Source organism: Marmota flaviventris, chromosome 8, assembly GCF_047511675.1.
Source record: "Marmota flaviventris isolate mMarFla1 chromosome 8, mMarFla1.hap1, whole genome shotgun sequence".
In the NCBI taxonomy this organism is placed as follows: domain Eukaryota; kingdom Metazoa; phylum Chordata; class Mammalia; order Rodentia; family Sciuridae; genus Marmota; species Marmota flaviventris.
Genome location: NC_092505.1, coordinates 49,165,085 through 49,184,764, shown reverse-complemented (window position 1 = coordinate 49,184,764; position 19,680 = coordinate 49,165,085).

The window sequence follows — 19,680 nt, the reverse complement described above, 5'->3', positions numbered from 1 at the left end:
GGAAGTTTTCTCATATTATTTCATTGAATAGATTGCTCATTCCTTTGGTTTGAAACTCTGTCCCTTCCTGTATCCCAATGACTCTTAAGTTTGGTCTCTTGATGTTATCCCATATTTCTTGGATGTTCTGCTCATGGTTTCTTAACAGTCTTGCTGAGCTGTCTATGTTCTTTTCAAGTTGAAATACTTTGTCTTCATTGTCTGATGTTCTATCTTCTAAGTGTTCTACTCTGCTGGTCGTATTCTCAATTGAGTCAAATGCAAGGTCTGTGAATGTCCAGCTTTCTGCTTATTTATTCCAAAATCACTGTATTTGGTGTCTCTGGCAAATTTTGCATGAGTTGTAGTTCCCTGATAGGAGCATGTGTGTTTTTTCCTATCAGATATGAAACTTACATAAGTTCAGATTATACATTTTGGAGGAATATGCAACCAATGAGTCTGTGCGTGTCTACGGAAGACTCAGACTTTCTCAGAACAAAGGCTAAAGGTTGCAACTGTTTTATTCTATCTCACATGATAACATGCCCTTCTTCCCTCCACATCCCCCTGATTCTTGAAAACAAACAAAAGAAACTTTAGTTCAAAGTTTCTGTTAGATGAGTTTGGTTCAACAAGAGTCTGCTGAACTTGAAAGTATACCCTAACTCAGGCATCTGAATAATTATTTTCTACTTTTGTAACCCAATTGAGTGTTGACTAATTTCACATTGATTCAGTCATTCAAAAAAAAGCTCATTAAAATGCTTATATAAAATATGTAGGGTTTTGATTGCTTTTGAACATTAGGAAAATTTTAAATTATTCATCTAAATATTCAAAAGAGAAGATAATATGAAAATGTTTAAAGAAAGTAAACCAACAATAATGTGCCAAACTAAATATCTCTATTTTATAAATATTATCTTTTACAAAGAAGTGAAGGGAAAAGCTCTCCACTGCCAGAGCAGTGAAAATTGTCTTACTCAAGAGTGATAATAGTTAGTTTAATTAAAGAGCAATGGCAAAGAAATATCTTATATATAAGGAGTAACATTTAGTTCTTTAAAATTTTTCCCAAATGTTAGTATTTTTATCCTATAATAAGACAGAAATATGACATCATCACACTTTGTTTAGATTCTTTACAGGGATACAGAACTAGACATTATGTTCCTTCATTTGACCTGACTAGTAGGAGTGCTAAATTGTAGACCATTCAGGCATTCTCTTCTTATGATGTGGCTTTACATTTGCTGCTTTTTTTTAAATATCAATTAACTCTTCTACTCTGAATTTATAAGATTGAGAATTAATAAAAAAAATTTACAAGATTGAGAATTAACATATTGCACAATATCTCCAGATTGTTTGATTCCAAGTAGTTAATCTTGGAGCTAGAAGAAAACAATGTAAAATTTTTCTAAATCTGACCTCAGCCATTTCTAGATTCTAGGAAAATTGCAAAATTTATCTTAGGGGAGGAATTGTCCTTTCATTTATGAAAAACACTTTAATGGGCCTTTAGTTACAAAAAAGAAGGGCAAAGCTAATCTTGGCTAAAAGTTGGCAGTAAATTACATAATAACATAAAAGACAGCAAAGTTTTCCCAGTGGGGGTGCTGGTGAGGGGGTATTGGGAAAGGAGGTCCCCTGTTGTCTGCACTTCAGAGCCACGGTGACCCATAGCTCAGATTCAGCAGGAATCATTTTAGTAAAATCTTCTATGGGAATTGGTTACACAGAAGAATATCACATTGTGGTTCACTGAAGAGTGAAGATAGAACTGTGGTCACATTGGGGGAGGAAGGAGGTCATGGAGGCCTAGAATCTGAAAGGATGCATTGAGGTAGCAGAGAATTTAATTTGGAACAGGAGTTTGGAATAACAGGTACTAAACAAACCTCACTAGAATCTTTTACAAAACTTCCTGCAGTCAAATGAGACTGTGCTAAAATTTTCTTTTCTTTTTGTTTAATGCTACTGAGGATCAAACCCAGGAGCTCTTTCATGCTAGGAAAGCTCTTTAACACTGAGCCACATAGCCAGCTCAGATTTATTTCTTTTTTTTTGGGGGGGGGAGTGTTAAGGGGGGGTGATAATAATAATAAATAATAGCAAAACAACAAATTACAGCAATACTTGCAGCAGATCTTCATGTTTAAATAGAATAACCATAAAATCCAACAATTCCACTTCTGGGCTTATATTCCAAAGAACTGAAAACAGGGACTCATACACATATTTGTACACTCATCTTCATAGCAGTACATTCACCATAGACAAAATGTGGAAGCAACCAAAGTATCTATCAACAGATGAATGAATGAATAAAATTATATATATATATATATATATATATATATATATATATATATATATATATATATATATTTATATATATAGTTATATAGTTATAGAAACAGAATAAGATATAGATCTTATTCTCTTTCTATAATAATACCCAGGATTAGGTAATTTATGGGGGAAAAAAAAATAGGTTTGTGTGGGCCCAAACTTCTGGAGAACAGCATCAGCATCTCCTTGATTTTAGGCAAGAGCCTCTTCCTACTTGACTCAGGGACAAAAGAGGAAAGGAAGTGGGCATGCGCAGAAAGGGCAAACTACGAGAGGCAGATTTTCTGTATAACAATCCGCTCTTTTCATTAATTCATCTAGTCCTGGAAAGTGAGAACTCACTCACATGTGAAAGGCATTTATCCATTCACGTGGGCTCCAACATCATGACCCAAACACCTTCCTCCAACTCCACTTCCCAACATTGAAAAATTGAGGTTGCAGTTTATGAAATTTTAGGGGATACATCCAATCAACAGTAACATTTAAGGGGATTTTATTTAACCTTAAAAAGGTGGAAATTCTGACTCGTGCTACAACATGGTGAACACTGAGGACATTAAGCTGAGTGAAATAAACCAGGCACAAAAGACAAATGTTGCATGATCCCACTTAAGTGAGGTACTGAGAGTCGTTGAATTCATTGGGACAGAAAATGGAATGGTGATAGAGGATGGGGGACAGGGAAGGGGGCGTTATTGTTTAATGGATACAGAATTTTTAGCTTTGCAGAATGAAAAACGTTCTATGGACAGATGGTGGTGATGGCTTCACAGCCCTGTGAAGGTAAGGAATGGCTCTGCACACTTCAAGATGGTAAGACAGTAAAGTGTGTGTCATGTGTATTTTGCCATAAAATTTTGTAAAAAGTACTATAGTGATTAACATTTATTGAGTACTTGAAACTTTTTCAGGTACTTTTCTAAATTCTTTTCAAATATTATCTCATTGAATTCTCTCTGTGATGCCATAAAGAACTCCATATTATGTCCGTATCATAGATGCATAAACTGTGCACAGTAGTGTCAGGAGGCAATTTCTATAGGCTTCTGATGGTTCTGTACATATTGTTGGCTAGGGCACTGGTCATCTTTTGTTCTTTTCTTTTTTTTTTCCAGATTATCTTTTCAAGAATATTTGCAAAACAAATTTACTGGAAAATTAAGATAATGCTTCCCTCGGGTGCAAAAGTCAGCTATGCTTATTGTTTTATATAATAAATAGGGCAAAGACCACGTAGGTTATTGTCTACCTATAGAATTATTGTCTATAAAACATTTTGGGTCACTACACTCAAGGTTCCCCTTCAACTGCAAATGCAGGCATCACCTGCCATCTTGACATCACCCTGTAGGAACTGGTATAAATGCTGACACTTTGGCTACCACGGTTGCCAGGAGTGACAAAGTTCTTTGAGTCAAGATCTTCATGTCTTCTGCCAGTTCTGTGAAATTGTGGCAGCTAACTTAGCTTTAAAATACGGTGAAAGATCAGATTTTCACAGTTCTCACAAAAGGATTAGCAACACACCCAGCTAAAGAAGAGTCACTCAGCTAAAGAGTAGTGCAGTCATAAACTAGACCAGCCCAGGTAGTTATAATCCAATGCTCCTGTGTTCCTCATCCACCTTGCCACACTAAAAGAAATGGTAGCTCCAGGCTGCCAGAAAATAGAGAGATAACATATATGTTTATATTACATAAAAGATTTAAGAATATCTTTTAATAAGTCAGTTCACCTATGTTTGATACAGGATGTATTTTACTCAGCCTTTCATTGCTGTGACCAAAGTACCCAACAAGAACAGGACAAAATATTTATTTGAGTTCATGGTATCAGAATTTAGTCAATGGTGAGCTGAGTCCATTGCTCTGAGCCCAAGATGAGGCAGGAAATCATGGCAGAAGGCCCCAGTGAGGAAAGCTGCTCAGTTCATGGCAGGGTCAGGAAGCAGAGGGAGGGCACAGAGAAGATGAACCCTTTCAGAGCACACACCCCCTGACCTACCTCCTCCAACCATGCCCCTCCTGCCTAATGTTACCACCCAGTGCATCCAAACTAAAGTGGACTGAATAGGTTATAGTGAATCAATCATTTCCATCCAATCATTTCATCTCTGAGTATTCCTACAGAAGCACAGAGCTTTAGGGGGACATGGCCTACCAAAACTGTTAACAGGCTGCCTCCAATATAATTATAGTCAAATATAGAGTGAGTAAAAATCTATCTAAAAATAATTAGCATAATTAATTTCAGATAGAAATGCCCTCTATCCATTCTTTCCTAATCTTTGCAAACCTACAAGTTTTTGCTTCCATAATTCTGCAAGGATACATCTTAAAATACTGTATCTTGCATGAAACTCTTCCCTCAATCAAACCTGATTTTTCTCTGAATTGGAGAGTGTCTTGTATTTCTCTCTTGAGTCAATACTGCAGAGTATATAAACCTATAAGCACTAGAGCCAGACAGCCTTGATTCTGGTCTTGGCTCCACCACTTCTTAACAATGTGACCTTGAACAAAGTTCACATAAACATTTTGAGCCTGTTTTCTGTAAGATGGACATCATAATTTTGACAGTAGGTCATAGGTACAGTCATGATAAAGCAATTGCATCTGTGTGTCTCTATGACCCCGTAGTTTAAAATATAAAATACCTTCCCTCTGAGAACACTAACTTTCTTTGGCTTTGAAAGTCATGACTAGAAATGCCCTGCATTACGAGACTAAGTGAGTTCATCCACGTAAAACACTCTGAACACTCCCTGCCATGTCATTAACTTTTCAGTGAAGGTCTGCTATCATAATCCATCTCTTATGGCCCTTTAAAATTATACCTGGCTTTTTGACTATGTGTGTTTGTTGCTTTCAGCCTGCTGTTGGGTATAGATGCAGACTCACCTATTCTGGCAAATACCAATGGCTGTGACCCTCTTCCTGGTTGTTTTAGAAATGGAAAAGGGAAATCACAGTCCCTTCTCAATCATCCTCAAGGTTGTTCTCATAATCAAGTTCTGGTTAAAAATCATCCCCTCAATCAGTCTGAGCCTGACAGTTCCTCAGTGCATCTACCAACACCATTGCCACCACAGGAGGCCAGGTGGACTGGGGAAGTTTCCACCCCTAGTGTTGGTGAAATGGGAAAAACTCAACCACAGAGACCCCTCCTATTCCCCTATGTCAACACACCTTCTGTGTGATATTTGAGCAGAGAAGAAACCCTCAAGTTTGTTTGCACCCTCTAAGTTCTTCACACTTCAGGGCATAACAACTCTTTCCCCCGTGCACATACACTAAACTAAAGCAAGATGAATTCTGTTCTCACAGCCATGAGGTTCCCCGACTGCCCTTCTCTCATTCTGTTACTAGGTCTATTCCCTTTGACAGACTCCTTATTTCTTTAAGATAAATTATTTCCAAAAGGCCATCTTGTCTCTTAATGCACAGTGGCAGGTACATATGTTTAAACACAAAGGATAGATCAAATTTTTTTCAAAGGAGCCACTGTATTCTCTGAAAACCAGTGGGTACAAATGGATACATATGAAAACGTTTGGAATGGTCCAAATTAAAAAGACTGGCTATGCCAAATGCAAGAGAGAAGGTAGAACAGCTAAATCTTTCATCAGTGCTGGTGAGAGTACACTGTGGTTTATTCATTTCAGAAACCACTTTAGCTATTTTTTTAAAAAAGTTAAACATAACATGGTCAGATCATCCAGTCATTCCACAAGCTGGTATTTATTGAAGATAACTGAAAGCATATGCCCATGTAAGTAAATACTTGTATGTCAAGGTTCATGGCATTTTTGTAATAGAAATATTGGACTGGAAATACTCCCAAATTATCAACAAAAGATGAATGAATAAACAATGGTCACACACACACACAAATACAAACACAGTATGTATGTGTGTGTGTGTGTGTATATATATATATATATATATATATATATATATATATATATATATATATATATATATTTCACTAAGGAATATTAGTGAAAAAAAGGGGAACTGTTCATATACAAAACAATGTAGAGGGGCTGCAAAATTATTTTGCAGGGTGAAAAAAGAACAGAAAAACATAGTACAATTTTTTCAACATGGTGAAATAGAAAATGTCTCTTTCTAGGCCACTCCATAGTGTAAAACCAAGAAAGCAGATGGGCAGCTTCTCAGCGAGCATTTTTGAAGCCATTTATTTTTCATGGAGCAGTATTTTGAGGACTAGGATGTTTGATTAGTATATTTTAATTTTATTTTGGATTTTTTATTATTATATTTATTTTTAATTTTTAAAATCTTACTTAATATGTACTTTTTTACTCTCACTTACCTGTTTCCATTGATTATCTTTCTCTCTTCTCTTCTGCTAACAGCCAATCTCTATTATCTTATTTTACTCTTCCTTTAATTTCTTGCTTCTATCATCTCTCTCCTCCCTTATAATCATCACATCCAACATCACTTCTGTTCTCTTCCTGTCCACTATTTGAAATTGTAAACTCTTTTGCAAACTTACAACTGTAGGTAATAACTGATTATAGTATTTCTGATTATTTTGACAATTAACATTGTAGATGTCATAGAAGGAAATATTTGGTTTAATGCTGTATATTGTTTGCATTGGTTGTTGTTATTATTTGTCTCCTCCTAGACAATGAGGTATTAGAAACCTTCAGGGACACGATAAGTCCACAGGGGGGAAACTCTACTGCCTCAGATCCATGTTACATGGATAGACAGACAAACAACATGAAAAAGCAAGGGAAAAATTTGCCCCACACAAACCAAGATACTTCAGTAACAGAATCCACTAACACCACAGTGGAACAAATGTCAGAGAAGGGATTTAGAACATACATAGTTAAACTGATTTGTGATGTAAAGAACAATATAAGAAATAAAAGCAGAGATAAAATTCAATAAATAAAAGATCACTTCAATAAAGAGATGGAGATTCAAAAAATTAGAATTCCTCAAAATGAAGGAATTAATAAACTAAATTAAAAACTCAATGGAAAGTATCACCAGCAGACTAGACTACTTGGAAGCAGAGAATCAGACAATGAAGAAAAAATATATAATTTTTAAAATAAAGTTGACCATGGAGGAAAGATGTTAAGAGAACATGAACAGAACTTGCAAGAAATATAGGGATAACATGAAAAGACAAGGATAGATGAAGATTTGGAGATAGAGACAAAAGGAATGTAGAAACTTCTCAATGAAACAATATAAAAAAATTTTTCCAAACCTTAATAATGAAATGGAAAATCAAATACAAGAGGCTTACAAGTCTCCAAATATACAAAATTACAACAGACCCACACCAAGTCACATTATTATGAAAATGTCTATAATAGAGGATGAGGATAGAATTTTAAAGGCTGCCAGAGAAAATGATAGGTCACATTTAGAGGGAAACCAATCTGGATATCAACTGATTTCTCAACCCAGACCCTCAAAGCTAGGAGGTCCTGGAATAGTATATTCCAAGCTCTGAAAGAAAATGGATGGCAGCTAAGAATACTGTACCAAGAAAATTTAGCTTCAGATTGATGATGAAATAAAAACCTTCCATGTTAAACAAAAGTTAAAAGAATTCAAAAGTATAAGCCAGGTGCAATGGTGTATGCCTATAACTCTAATGGCTCAGGAGGCTGAGGCAGGAGGATAATGAGTTCAAAGCCAATCTAAACATCTTAGCAAGGCCCTAAGCAACTCAGTGAGACCCTTTCATTAAATAGATACAAAACAAGTCTAGGGATGTGGGTCAGTGATTGAGTGTCCCTGGGTTCAATCCATGGTTCAAAAAGAAAAAAGAAAAAAAGAATTTATGATTAGAAAGTCTGTAAAAACAAATACAACTAGAAAGCCTGAACTACAAAACATACTCAGCAAAATATTTCATGAAAGAGAAATAAAAACTAAAAGTTCAGACAATCAAAGGGAAGATCCATACTAGAAGAATAGTCAATCAAAGGAGAAACTAATTCAACCAGAAATAAATCAAAATGGTAAGGAATAAAAATCATATCTCAATAACAACATTGAATGTTAACAGCTTAAACTCATCAATCAAAAGACATAGACTGGCATATTGGATTAAAAAATAAGATCCAACTATATGCTGTCTCCAAGAGACTCACCTGAGAGGCAAAGGCATCCACAGACTGAAGGTAAAAGAATGGGAAAAAAACATCATTCACATGAATTGCATAAATAGGCAGGGTTTTCTATCCTTATATCAGATAAAGTGGATTTCAAGTCAAACTTAATCAGAAGGAACCAAAAAGATCATTTCATACTGCTTAAGGGAATTATACATCAACAAGACATAACAATCATAATATTTATGCCCCAAACAGTGGAGCTTCTACATACATCAAACAAACCCTTCTCTATTTCAAGAATTATATAGATCACAACACAATAATACTGAGTGACTTTAACACATCTCTCTCACCACTGGATATATTCTCCAAACAAAAATTAAATAAAGACCCTATAAAACTAAAAAGCACAAACACAATTAATAATTTAGACTTAACAGACACATATATAATATTTTATCCATCAATGACTAAATATACTTTGTTCTCAGAAGCACATGAATTCTTCTCTAAAGCAGTCTATATCTTATTCCACAAAGCAACTCTTATCAAATACAAAAAAAAATAGAGATAATACCTTGCATTCTATCATATCATAATGTAATTAAATTAGAAATCAATGATAAAAAATAGAAGGTGCTTTAACACCTGGAAACTAAGTAATATGCTATTGAATGACCAATAGTAGAAGATGAAATTAAAAAAATACTTCAAGGTAAATAAGAATAGCAACAAACATCAAAATCTCTGGGACACAATGAAGACAATGCTAAGAGAAAAGTTTATTGCATTGAGCTCATTCATTAAAATAATAGAAAGTCATAAAATAAATAGCCTAACATTACATATCAAAGCCCTAGAAAAAGAACAAATCAACACCAAAAGCAGTAGACAGAAAATAATTAAAATCAGAGATGAAATTTAGACCAAAAAAATTTCCAAAATTCAATAAAACAAAAAGTTGGATCTTTGAAAAAAATCAATAAAATTGATATAACCTTAGCCTGGCTAATGAAGAGAAAGAGAGAGAAAACTCAAATTACTAAAATCCATAATGAAAAAAGGAAATATCACAATCAAAACTACTGAAATACAGATGATAATCAGAAACTATTTTGAAAATTTATAAATATTCTAATAAAATAGAAGATATTGAAGACAGTGATAAATTTCTAGAGACATGTGACTTACTAAACTGAATGAGGAGATCATGCATGATTTAAACAGATCAACTTCAAGCAATAAAATTGAAGATGCCAGTAAAAGCCTATCAACTCAGAAAAGGTCAGGACAAGACAAATTCTCAGCTGGATTTTGCCAGATGTTCCATGAAGAACTAACAATAATCCTCCTCAAATTATTCCATTAAATAGAAAAGGCGGGAATACTTCCAAACTCATTAAATGAATGTTATTGAAGGATTAATGGTAGAAGAAGAAATCAGGGATAAAATTAAAAAACACGTAGAGGTAAATAAGAATAGTGACAAACTTCTCAAAATCTCTGGGACACAATGAATACAATGCTGATACCAAAACCAGACAAAGACACATCAAGGAAAGAAAAACTTCAGGCCAATATCTCTTATGAACATAGATGCAAGAATTCTCAACAAAATACTGTCAAATCATATTCAAAAACATATTCTAAAAGTTAGGTCACCATGATCAAGTGGGGTTCATCCTAGGGATGCAAATTTGATTTAACATAAAAAAATCAATAAATGTAATTCATTACATTGATAGACTTAAAGACAACAATCACATGATTATCTCAGTAGATTTAGAAAAAGCATTTGATGAAATACAGCATCCATTCATGGTGAAATACAGCATCCATTCATTCACTAGAAAAACTAGGGATAGTAGGAACATACTTCAAAATGGTAAAAACTATATGTGCTAAATCCAAGGCCAACATCATTCCAAATGGAGAAAAATTGGAACCATTCACTCTAAAAACTGGAACAAGATAGGGATATCCTCTTTCACCATTTCTATTCAACATTGTCCTTTGAAACTCTAGCCATAGCAATTAGAGTGAAGAAAGAAATCAATGGGATAAGAATAGGAAAAGAAGATCTCCAACTATCCTATTTGCTGACAACATAATTCTATATTTAGAAGACCCAAAAACTCCACCAGAAAACTTCTAGAACTCATAAATGAATTCCAGCAAAGTAGCAGGATATAAAGATAACATCTATAAATCAATTGTGTTCCTATAGACTAATTATAAATCAACTGATAGATAAATTATGAAAACTTTTCCATTTATAATAGCCTCAAAAAATAAAATACTTGGGAATCAACCTAACAAAAGAGATAAAATACCTCTACAATGAAAACTATAGAATACTAAAGAAAGAAATTTTAAAAAGACCTTAGAAAAAAGATCTCCCATGTTCTTGCATAGGCAGAATTAATATTGTCAAAATGACCACACTACCAAAAGTGCTATACAGATTTAATGTAATTTCTATTAAAATTCCAATGATGTTTTCATAGAAATAGAAAAAGCAGTCATGCAATTCATTTGGAAAAATAAGAGGCCCAGAAAAGCCAAAGCAATCCTTAGTGAGAAAAGTGAAGCAGGAGGCATCACAATACCAGGCCTTAAATACAGAACTATTGTAACAAAAATGGCACACTATTGGCATCAAATCAGACATGAAGACCAGTTATAAAGAATAGAAGACACAGAGACAAACCCAAAAAAATACAATTAGCTCATACTAGGCAAAGGTGCCATAAACACACATTGAGAAAAGATAGGCTCATCAACAAATGGTGCTGGGAAAACTGGAAATCCATATGTAATAAAATAAAATTATACCCCTATCTTTCACCCTCCACAAAACTAAACTCAAAGTGGATTAAGGACCTAGACATTAGACCAGAGACCCTGCACCTACTGGAAGTAAATGTAGGCCCATATCTCCATCATGTTGGCTCAAGAATCAACTTGCTCAAAAAGACTCCTAAAATGCATGAAGTAAAATCAAGAATCAATAAATGTGATTACATCAAATTAAAAAAATCTTCATAGCACAGGAAACAAGAACTTGAAGAGAGTGTCCACTGAAAGGGAGAAAATCTTTGCCACATGCACCTCAGATAGAGCATTGATCTCCAGGATACACTCTTCAGGATATATAAAAAACTCAAAAAAACTTCACACCAAAAATAACAAATAACCCAATTAGTAAATGGGCAAAAGAATTGAACACACACTTCACAGAAGAAGAAATATGAATGATCAATAAATGTATGAAAAAAATTTCAACATCTCTAGCAATTAGAGAAATGTAAATGAAAACTACACTGAGATTCCATCTCAATCCAGTGAGAATGGCAATTATCAAGAAAACAAGTAACAATAAATGTTAGCAAGGATGTGGGGGGAAATGTACACTCATACATCACTGGTGGGATTGCAAATTGGTGCAAACACTATGGAAAGCAGTATGGAGATTCCTCAAGGAACGAGGATTGGAACCTCCATTTGACCCAGGTATCCCACTTTTCAGTATATACACAAAAGACTTAAAATCAGCATGTTATGGTGACACAGCCACATCACTTTATAGCTGCTCAATTCACAAAATCAAAGCTGTGGAACAAACGTAGGTCCCCCTTCAAAATATGAATGAAAAAATAAAATGTGGTATATACACACAATAGAATATTACTGAGCCATAGAGAAGAATGAAATTATGGCATTTGCCAGTAAATGGAAGAAACTAGAGATATCATGCCAGGTGAAATGAGCCAATACTCAAAAACCAAAGGCCCAATGTTTTCTCTGATATGTGGATGCTAATACACAATAATAGTTGAGGGAGGGAAGAATAGAAATTCGTTGGATTAGACAAAGGACAATGAAGGGAAGGGAGAGGGATTGTGAGTAGGAAAGTTAGTAGAATGAATTGGACATAATGTTCATACATGAGTACATCACCAGTGTAACTCCACATCATGTTTAGCCACAAGAATAGAGTCCTAATTAGAATAAGTTATACTCTGAGTAGGTATAATATGTCAAAATACACTCTACTGTCATGAATACCTAAAAAGAACAAATAAAAAATTTTAAAATAGTACACACAATATGATTCATTTGCATAAAATCATACACATAATTTATAATGACAGAAAGTAGGTCATTATTTTCCTGGAGATTGCAGAGTGCGATCTAGGATGGGCAAGAAGGAAGGTTGGCTAAGGCACTAGCCAATTTTGTCAATTGACAGATAAGTTAATCATCTTGATGTTTTTGATAGCTTTTGGATAATTATGGATGCCAAAATTTATCCCATTGTTCTCTTAAATATCTGTGGTTTATTATATGTTCATCACACTTCCACAAAGCTGCTTTACAAAATGGAAACAGAGAGAGAACATGCCACCTAACCCTTTCCCCCAAAATTAACTGAGCACTGCCCCTTCCTACCAAATCAAAATATCGTATGTATCCATGTTAAAATACTAATAACATTCTTCACAGAACTAGAAAAACAATCCTAAAATTCATAAGGAATCACAAATGACCCCTAATAGCTAAAGCAATTCTGTTCAAAAAGAACAATGTTGGAGGCACCACAACACCTGATTTCAAAATATACTACAGAGCCATAGTAACACAAATAGCATGGAACAGGCATAAACACAGACATGAAGACCAAGGGAATGAACAGGGAACCCAGAGATAAACCCACATATCTACAGCCAAGTGATTCTTGAAAAACCTACCAAAACCAAAAGTTGGCAAAAAGACAAAATTGTACCCCTTCACACATTAGATAGATCACTAATTTCAAGGGTATATAAAGAACTCAAAAAGCTAAACATCAAAAAGACAAATAACCTAATCAATAAATGGGCCTAAGGACCTGAACAGACACTTCTCAGAAGAGGATATACAATCAATTAAGAAATATATGAAAAACATGTTCATCATCAATAGCAATTAGTGAAATGCAAATCAAAACCACTCTAAGATTTCATCTCACTCCTGTCAGAATGGCAGCTATTATGAAGACAAACAACAATAAGTGTTGGTGAGGATGTGGGGGAAAAGGTATACTCATACATTGCTGGTGGGACTGCAAATTGGTGCAGTCAATATGGAAAGCAGTATGGAGATTTCTTGGCAAACTGGGAATGGAACTACCATTTGACCCAGAAATCCCTCTTCTTGTTCTATACCCAAAGGACTTAAAACAGCATACTACAGGAACACAGCCACATCAATGTTTATAGCAGCACAATTCACAATAACTAAACTGTGGAACCAACCTAGATGCCCTTCAGTAGATAAATGGATGGAACTGCAAATTGGTGCAACTACTATGGAAAGCAGTATGTAGATTCCTCAGAAAACTGGAATGGAACCACCATTTTACCCAGCTATTCCACTCCTCAATTTATACCTAAAGGACTTAAAATCAGCATACTACAGTAATACAGCCATGACAGTGTTTATAGCAGCTCAATTCGCAATAGCTAAACTATGGAACCAACCTAGGTGTCCTTCAATAGATGAATAGATAAAGAAAATGTGGTATATATACTCAATGAAATATTACTCAGCTTTAAAGAAGAGTAAAATGATGGCAATTTGCCAGTAAAATGGATGGCGTTTGAGAATGGATGGAGTTTGCTAAGCAAAATAAGCCAATCCCCAAAAACTAAAGGCCAAATGTTTACTCTAATATGCGGATGCTAGTTCACAATAAGGCAGGGGACACTAGAGAAGAATAACATTACTTAGATTAGGTAGAGGAAAGTGATGGGAGGGGAGGGGAGTGGATGTGGGGATAGGAAAGAGAGTAGAATGAAACAGACATTAATACTTTATGTATGGATGTGACTACATGACCAATATGATTCTGCAACATGCACACTCAAAAAAAAATCTATGTATGATATATCAAAGTGCATAAATGCATTCTACTGTCATGTATAACTAATTAAAATAAGTTTAAAAATTAATTTTAAAAACTACATTGAGATTCTGTCTCATCTCAGTCAGAATGGCCATTATCCATTAAAAAAAAAAAAGCAGAAAATAACAAATGCTGACAAGGATGTGGAGTAAAGGAACATTTATATGCTGTTGGTGGGAATGTAAACTAACACAGTTACTATGTAAAACAGTATGGATAATAGATATTCCTCAAAAACTGAAAATAGAATTATCATGTGATCCAGCTATACCACTACTGAGCACAAGAGATACCTGCACACCCTTGTTCATGGCAGCAACTGTTCACAATAGCCTAGATATGGAACCAGCCTTGGAACCTTTCAACAGATGAATGGGAAATAAAATTTGGCATATATATATATATATATATATATATATATATATATATATATATATACACATACATACACACACACACACACACACACAAAGGAGTATTATGCAGCCATCATGAAGAAGGAAATTATGACATTTGTGGCAAATGGATGGAACTGGAGGTCATGATGTTAAGTGAAATAAATCAGAATGAGAAAGGCAAGTATCACATGGTTTCTCTTGTATATGGAAACTAAATAATTAATAATAATAATTATAATTATAATAAATAAAAATAAAAGACTTGAACCTGAAATTAGAAAAATGACTGCATTAGGGAGGCATGACTGGAAGGGTAAGTGGGGAGGGAGGGGAGAACCATCAAGCATAGGAAGGAGGGCCTTGATCCTCATGATCAAAACAGAGCCATTGCTGTATGGAACTGTCTCAGGGAAACCAATTAATTTGTACAATTATTATGTATAATTTATTCAATTAATATATGTTAATAATTATAATTTAAAAAGCCAAATTCCTGTTTTACATCCATTGCTTAGTCCTTCTTAGGGGACTAGGAGCTAGGTTCTTCAGGGCAGACCTGACTTCATTTAAACTTTGATCTCCATGAACCTTAGCAAAATGTCTCACAGATATGACAGGTACCAAATAAACACATCTGAAAAGAATGGAGAATGAATTAAAAAGTTAATTGAGCAATTATCCAGGGTGACAGTTTTCACACTGTTGTGGATGTAGAACTCTGCAATTGCTAACCTACTTCTCCCCAGGATAACCTTTTTCTTTTGACAATTCAATATATCTCACCCCAGATAATCAAGTGACAAATCACTGAAGTTCTATGAATATGATGGGTGTAATTCAAAAATAATCTAAGGGGCTTTCTTTGTTTCTCTTCAAATAGAGCAATGCCGTAGACTCTTAGGTGTCTTTTCTGCAGCATTAAAATTTGGAATTGTAGCTTAAAACCCACTAGATTCTGTTGATTAAGTTCCACTTAGGAATCTGAGTGGAAATGGAAAGGTATCTGTAAAGAAGAGAGAAGCTCTAGATGGAGATGGGATCCAGGTGTTCTAATCCAGAATCTGCTACTTCCTGACTCTCTGAACCTGGGAAAATCACCTCATCAGTCTTGGGCTTAGTTTTCCAGTCTTTAAAACAAGGGATAAGGCAAAATTCTTTGTGAGGCTTTCTGTGATTTTGTGATTTCAAGAAGGATCTATTTAGACTGGACCAGGGTCTTTTTTTTTTAAGAGAGAGAGAGAGAGAGGTAGAGAGAGAGGTCTTAATGTGTTCTGGGGAGGGGACACAACAAGTGAGACTGATGACAGATTAAATGCAGCAGAAGAGGGTTAAATTTGCAGAGTATGTCTAATCTTAGAAAAATTTAGGATATGGAGGGGACACATTCAGGGACATTAATTGCTAAATTGTGTCTTGGAGTATGAATCTCATATCACATTACAGCTTTTCCAGGGAACATAGTATCTTCACTTTGTGTCTTTGCTAGGGACCACTTTTTGTGACGGAGGAAGCACCGTGGCTTTGTTCTGAAGGAAGAACAAGCCACTTATTCGACTACTTTTCTGTGCCTGTTTTATATCCAGGGACACCAGGCAAAAATTATGCATAATCTATGTTCAATCACTGTCACAGAGGAGCAGAATTGCATTTTCTGCCCCTGTTCCTGCTTGGCAAGAGTCCTTTTTTGTACTGATGCCTAATGGGATACCATTTCCAGAAGAGTGATTGACAGCCAGGTGCAGGTGCGATTAAGCCAATGCTACTGTGGGCCACCCCACCCCCATCAAGGAAGAAGCAAAGCACACATTTTCTGTGAGAACACTGTAGCTTTCTTTGGCCTTGAAGCTCATGACATAAACCCGCTGGAGTTAAAAATGAATAATAAGCTGCGTAGATGCTGAGTAAACTGGACTCCTTCATGAAAATAGGGGAAATAAATGAATTACTGTCAGGACTCAGGGTCAAAACTTAATTGTAAGAAATGAAAGCACAATGGTCACTTTAAGACTGCTTTACTAATGGTATCTTTTCCATGCTGTGCTTATTTAGCTAAATAAATGTGATGTGTGTGTAGTCCCATTATATCTTAATCTTTTGCTCCTGCTTTAAAGACTCTCTCTGGGGAAAAATATCCCATTTCTGAAAGTCTTGAAAAATACTGTTTCCTGAAAACTTCTAAAGAAGGAACAAAGAAGAATCCAATATACTTTAATACAAGATAAAGCAAAACTTTCTAAAATCTTTGTCCATCTATCCCACCCACATTCCACTTGCATTCCTCCCAAAGGGAGACAATCCACAGTACCATCTAGTTTCCAAGTCATCTCCAACACCAGGGTCTCTTGGTGATAAGTGGTTCTTTCCATCTAGCCTGTATATCGCGCCTTGCAGTTTGGCAATACAGTTGTCCCTTGGTATCTGTGGGAGATTGATCCCAGGACCCTCTTGCATCCCCAAATCCTTGGATGCTCAAATGCCTTACAATAAAATCATATACAATAAAATCATATATTTTCATATCACCTACACGTGTGCTCCTGCAGACTTCAAATCATCTCTAGTTTACTTATAACACCTAGTACATCATAAATGCTAAGTAAATAGTTGTTATACTACGTTGTTTAGGGAATAATGACAAGAAAAAAATCTGCACGTGTTCTGTACAGATGTGATTTTTTTAGATATATTTTTGATCCTTGGGTGATCAGGTCTGCAGATGTATAACCTGTGGATATGGATGGCCAAACTGCAGAGACAAGAAAGACAAGTCTCTTTCCTCACATCTCTTACCCAACCATAGAGAGAGAGACAAGGACAGAATATCCCAGTACAAGCTTCTTTTTCAGGATGAGGAATTAAGGGAAACTCTGGTCCATGACAAGGATGTAATACCAATGATGGGTCTTTGAAGAACTCTGGTTCTATAGTGGGGGGAAATCTATTTTTTTATTAATACATATTAATTACACTGATAATGGACTTCATAATGGCATATCCATAATGCATAAAACATGTTTTGATCATTTCTACTTCCTATTACCCCTCTTCCCTCCCCTCTACTCTCTCCCTGATCCCCTTCCTCTTCTCTAGCACTCACCCTTCTACTTTCATGTCATTTCCCCTATATTCCACACAGGAAAGACAGGATGTAATATCTGTCTTTCTGAGTCTGACTTATTTCACTTAACGTGATGATCAGTGGAGGAAAATCTTGATAACCCATGGACTAGTTTTCTGTGAGGGATCCCTTGGTCTATTGTTTTGGCCCTTAGCTCTGCCATCTGGGATGCTGGAGGCTCAAAGTTAGTCACTCAGGACTTTTTAAGATTAGACTTGTAGTTTCTCTTAGCAATACATTATGTTCAAAACCATAGATCTGTTTACAGCCTGCTAATTCCATGTGCTAGTTACCAAACCCAAAGTGCCTTGCCAGGCATAGCATTTAAGGCTGCTATTATTTCTGTGCTGCTGTACTGCTATGCTGAACTCTCTCAACCTACTGTACTGAAGCATATCCAGAACAGTAGACTTGGATAAGAAGGCAACATCTTTAATTTGATCTATGCTACAAGACTGATTTTCTTCATTAAATTGGCAAATCCTGTCATGCATGGTGGTGCACACCTGTAATCCCAGTGGCTTGGGAGGCTGAGGCAGGAAGATTGCAAGTTCAAAGCCAGCCTCAGCAACTTAGTGAGGCCCTAAGCAACTTAGCGAGAATTTGTCTCAAATAAAAAGGGCTGGAGAAGTGGCTCAGTGGTTAAGCACCCCTGGATTCAATCCCTGGTCAAAATGAAATGAAATAAAATAAAATAAACTGATAAGTCCTTATAGACCTTTTTTTTTTTTTCCTCAGAGCCTTTGTATTTCTTCTACATGGAGTCCAGAGGCTATTGGCTTTTCAAATCCATATTTCTAGATTTCTATCACCTTTTGTATCTACTTTCAAACCACCCAATCCTTGCATGTACTTATTTCTTCTTTATAAATCTTGCTAAATGCATAAAACACACAATACACACAGAAATACTCTGGCTTTTTCTTACCGATTCCCCTATAACTATAGATTTAGAAGACACTTGTTCTGCCCCCACCCCCAGTTACTGAAGTTGACAAGATAACAGATGTTTTGCCACTGTTTAGCATCAGTTGTTATCTTTCCAGCATCTGTATGTGTGTTTCTTCCCCAGTAGACTCTTGGTCCTAAGCAAAATACACATAGTTTAAGTTTTTGTTGCAGAAAGCTATACTCTGAATTTGGTTTCTGGTTTGTTTTGTACATTATGTTCAAAACCATAGATCTGTTTACAGCCTGCTAATTCCATGTGCTAGTTACCAAACCCAAAGTGCCTTGCCAGGCATAGCATTTAAGGCTGCTATTATTTCTGTGCTGCTGTACTGCTATGCTGAACTCTCTCAGCCTACTGTACTGAAGCATAATGAACAAAACAGTCATACCAACAAAAAGATTATTCTATAGAAACACAGAGAGAAAGAGAACACTATTATTGGGTATTAATAGATTGACGTGCATGTACAGAAGTAGGAAAGTGACTACAAAGTACAAACAGAATCTCATATAAATTTATAAAGTATTAGAAAGAACAATTAAGCCAGTCATGATAGGGCATAACTGTAATCCCAGCCAATGGGGAAACTGAGAAGATCAAAAGTCTGAGGCCAGCCTCAGCAACTTAGCAAGTCCCTGAGTAACTTAGTGAGACCATGTCTCAAAATAAAAAATAAAAAGGGCTGGGGATATAACTCAGTGGTTAACTGTCAGTGGGTTCAATCCCCAGTAACAAACATACACACACAAAAGAAAGAAAGAAAGAAAGAAAGAAAGAAAGAAAACTTCCCTTATCTTCTCAAGAGAC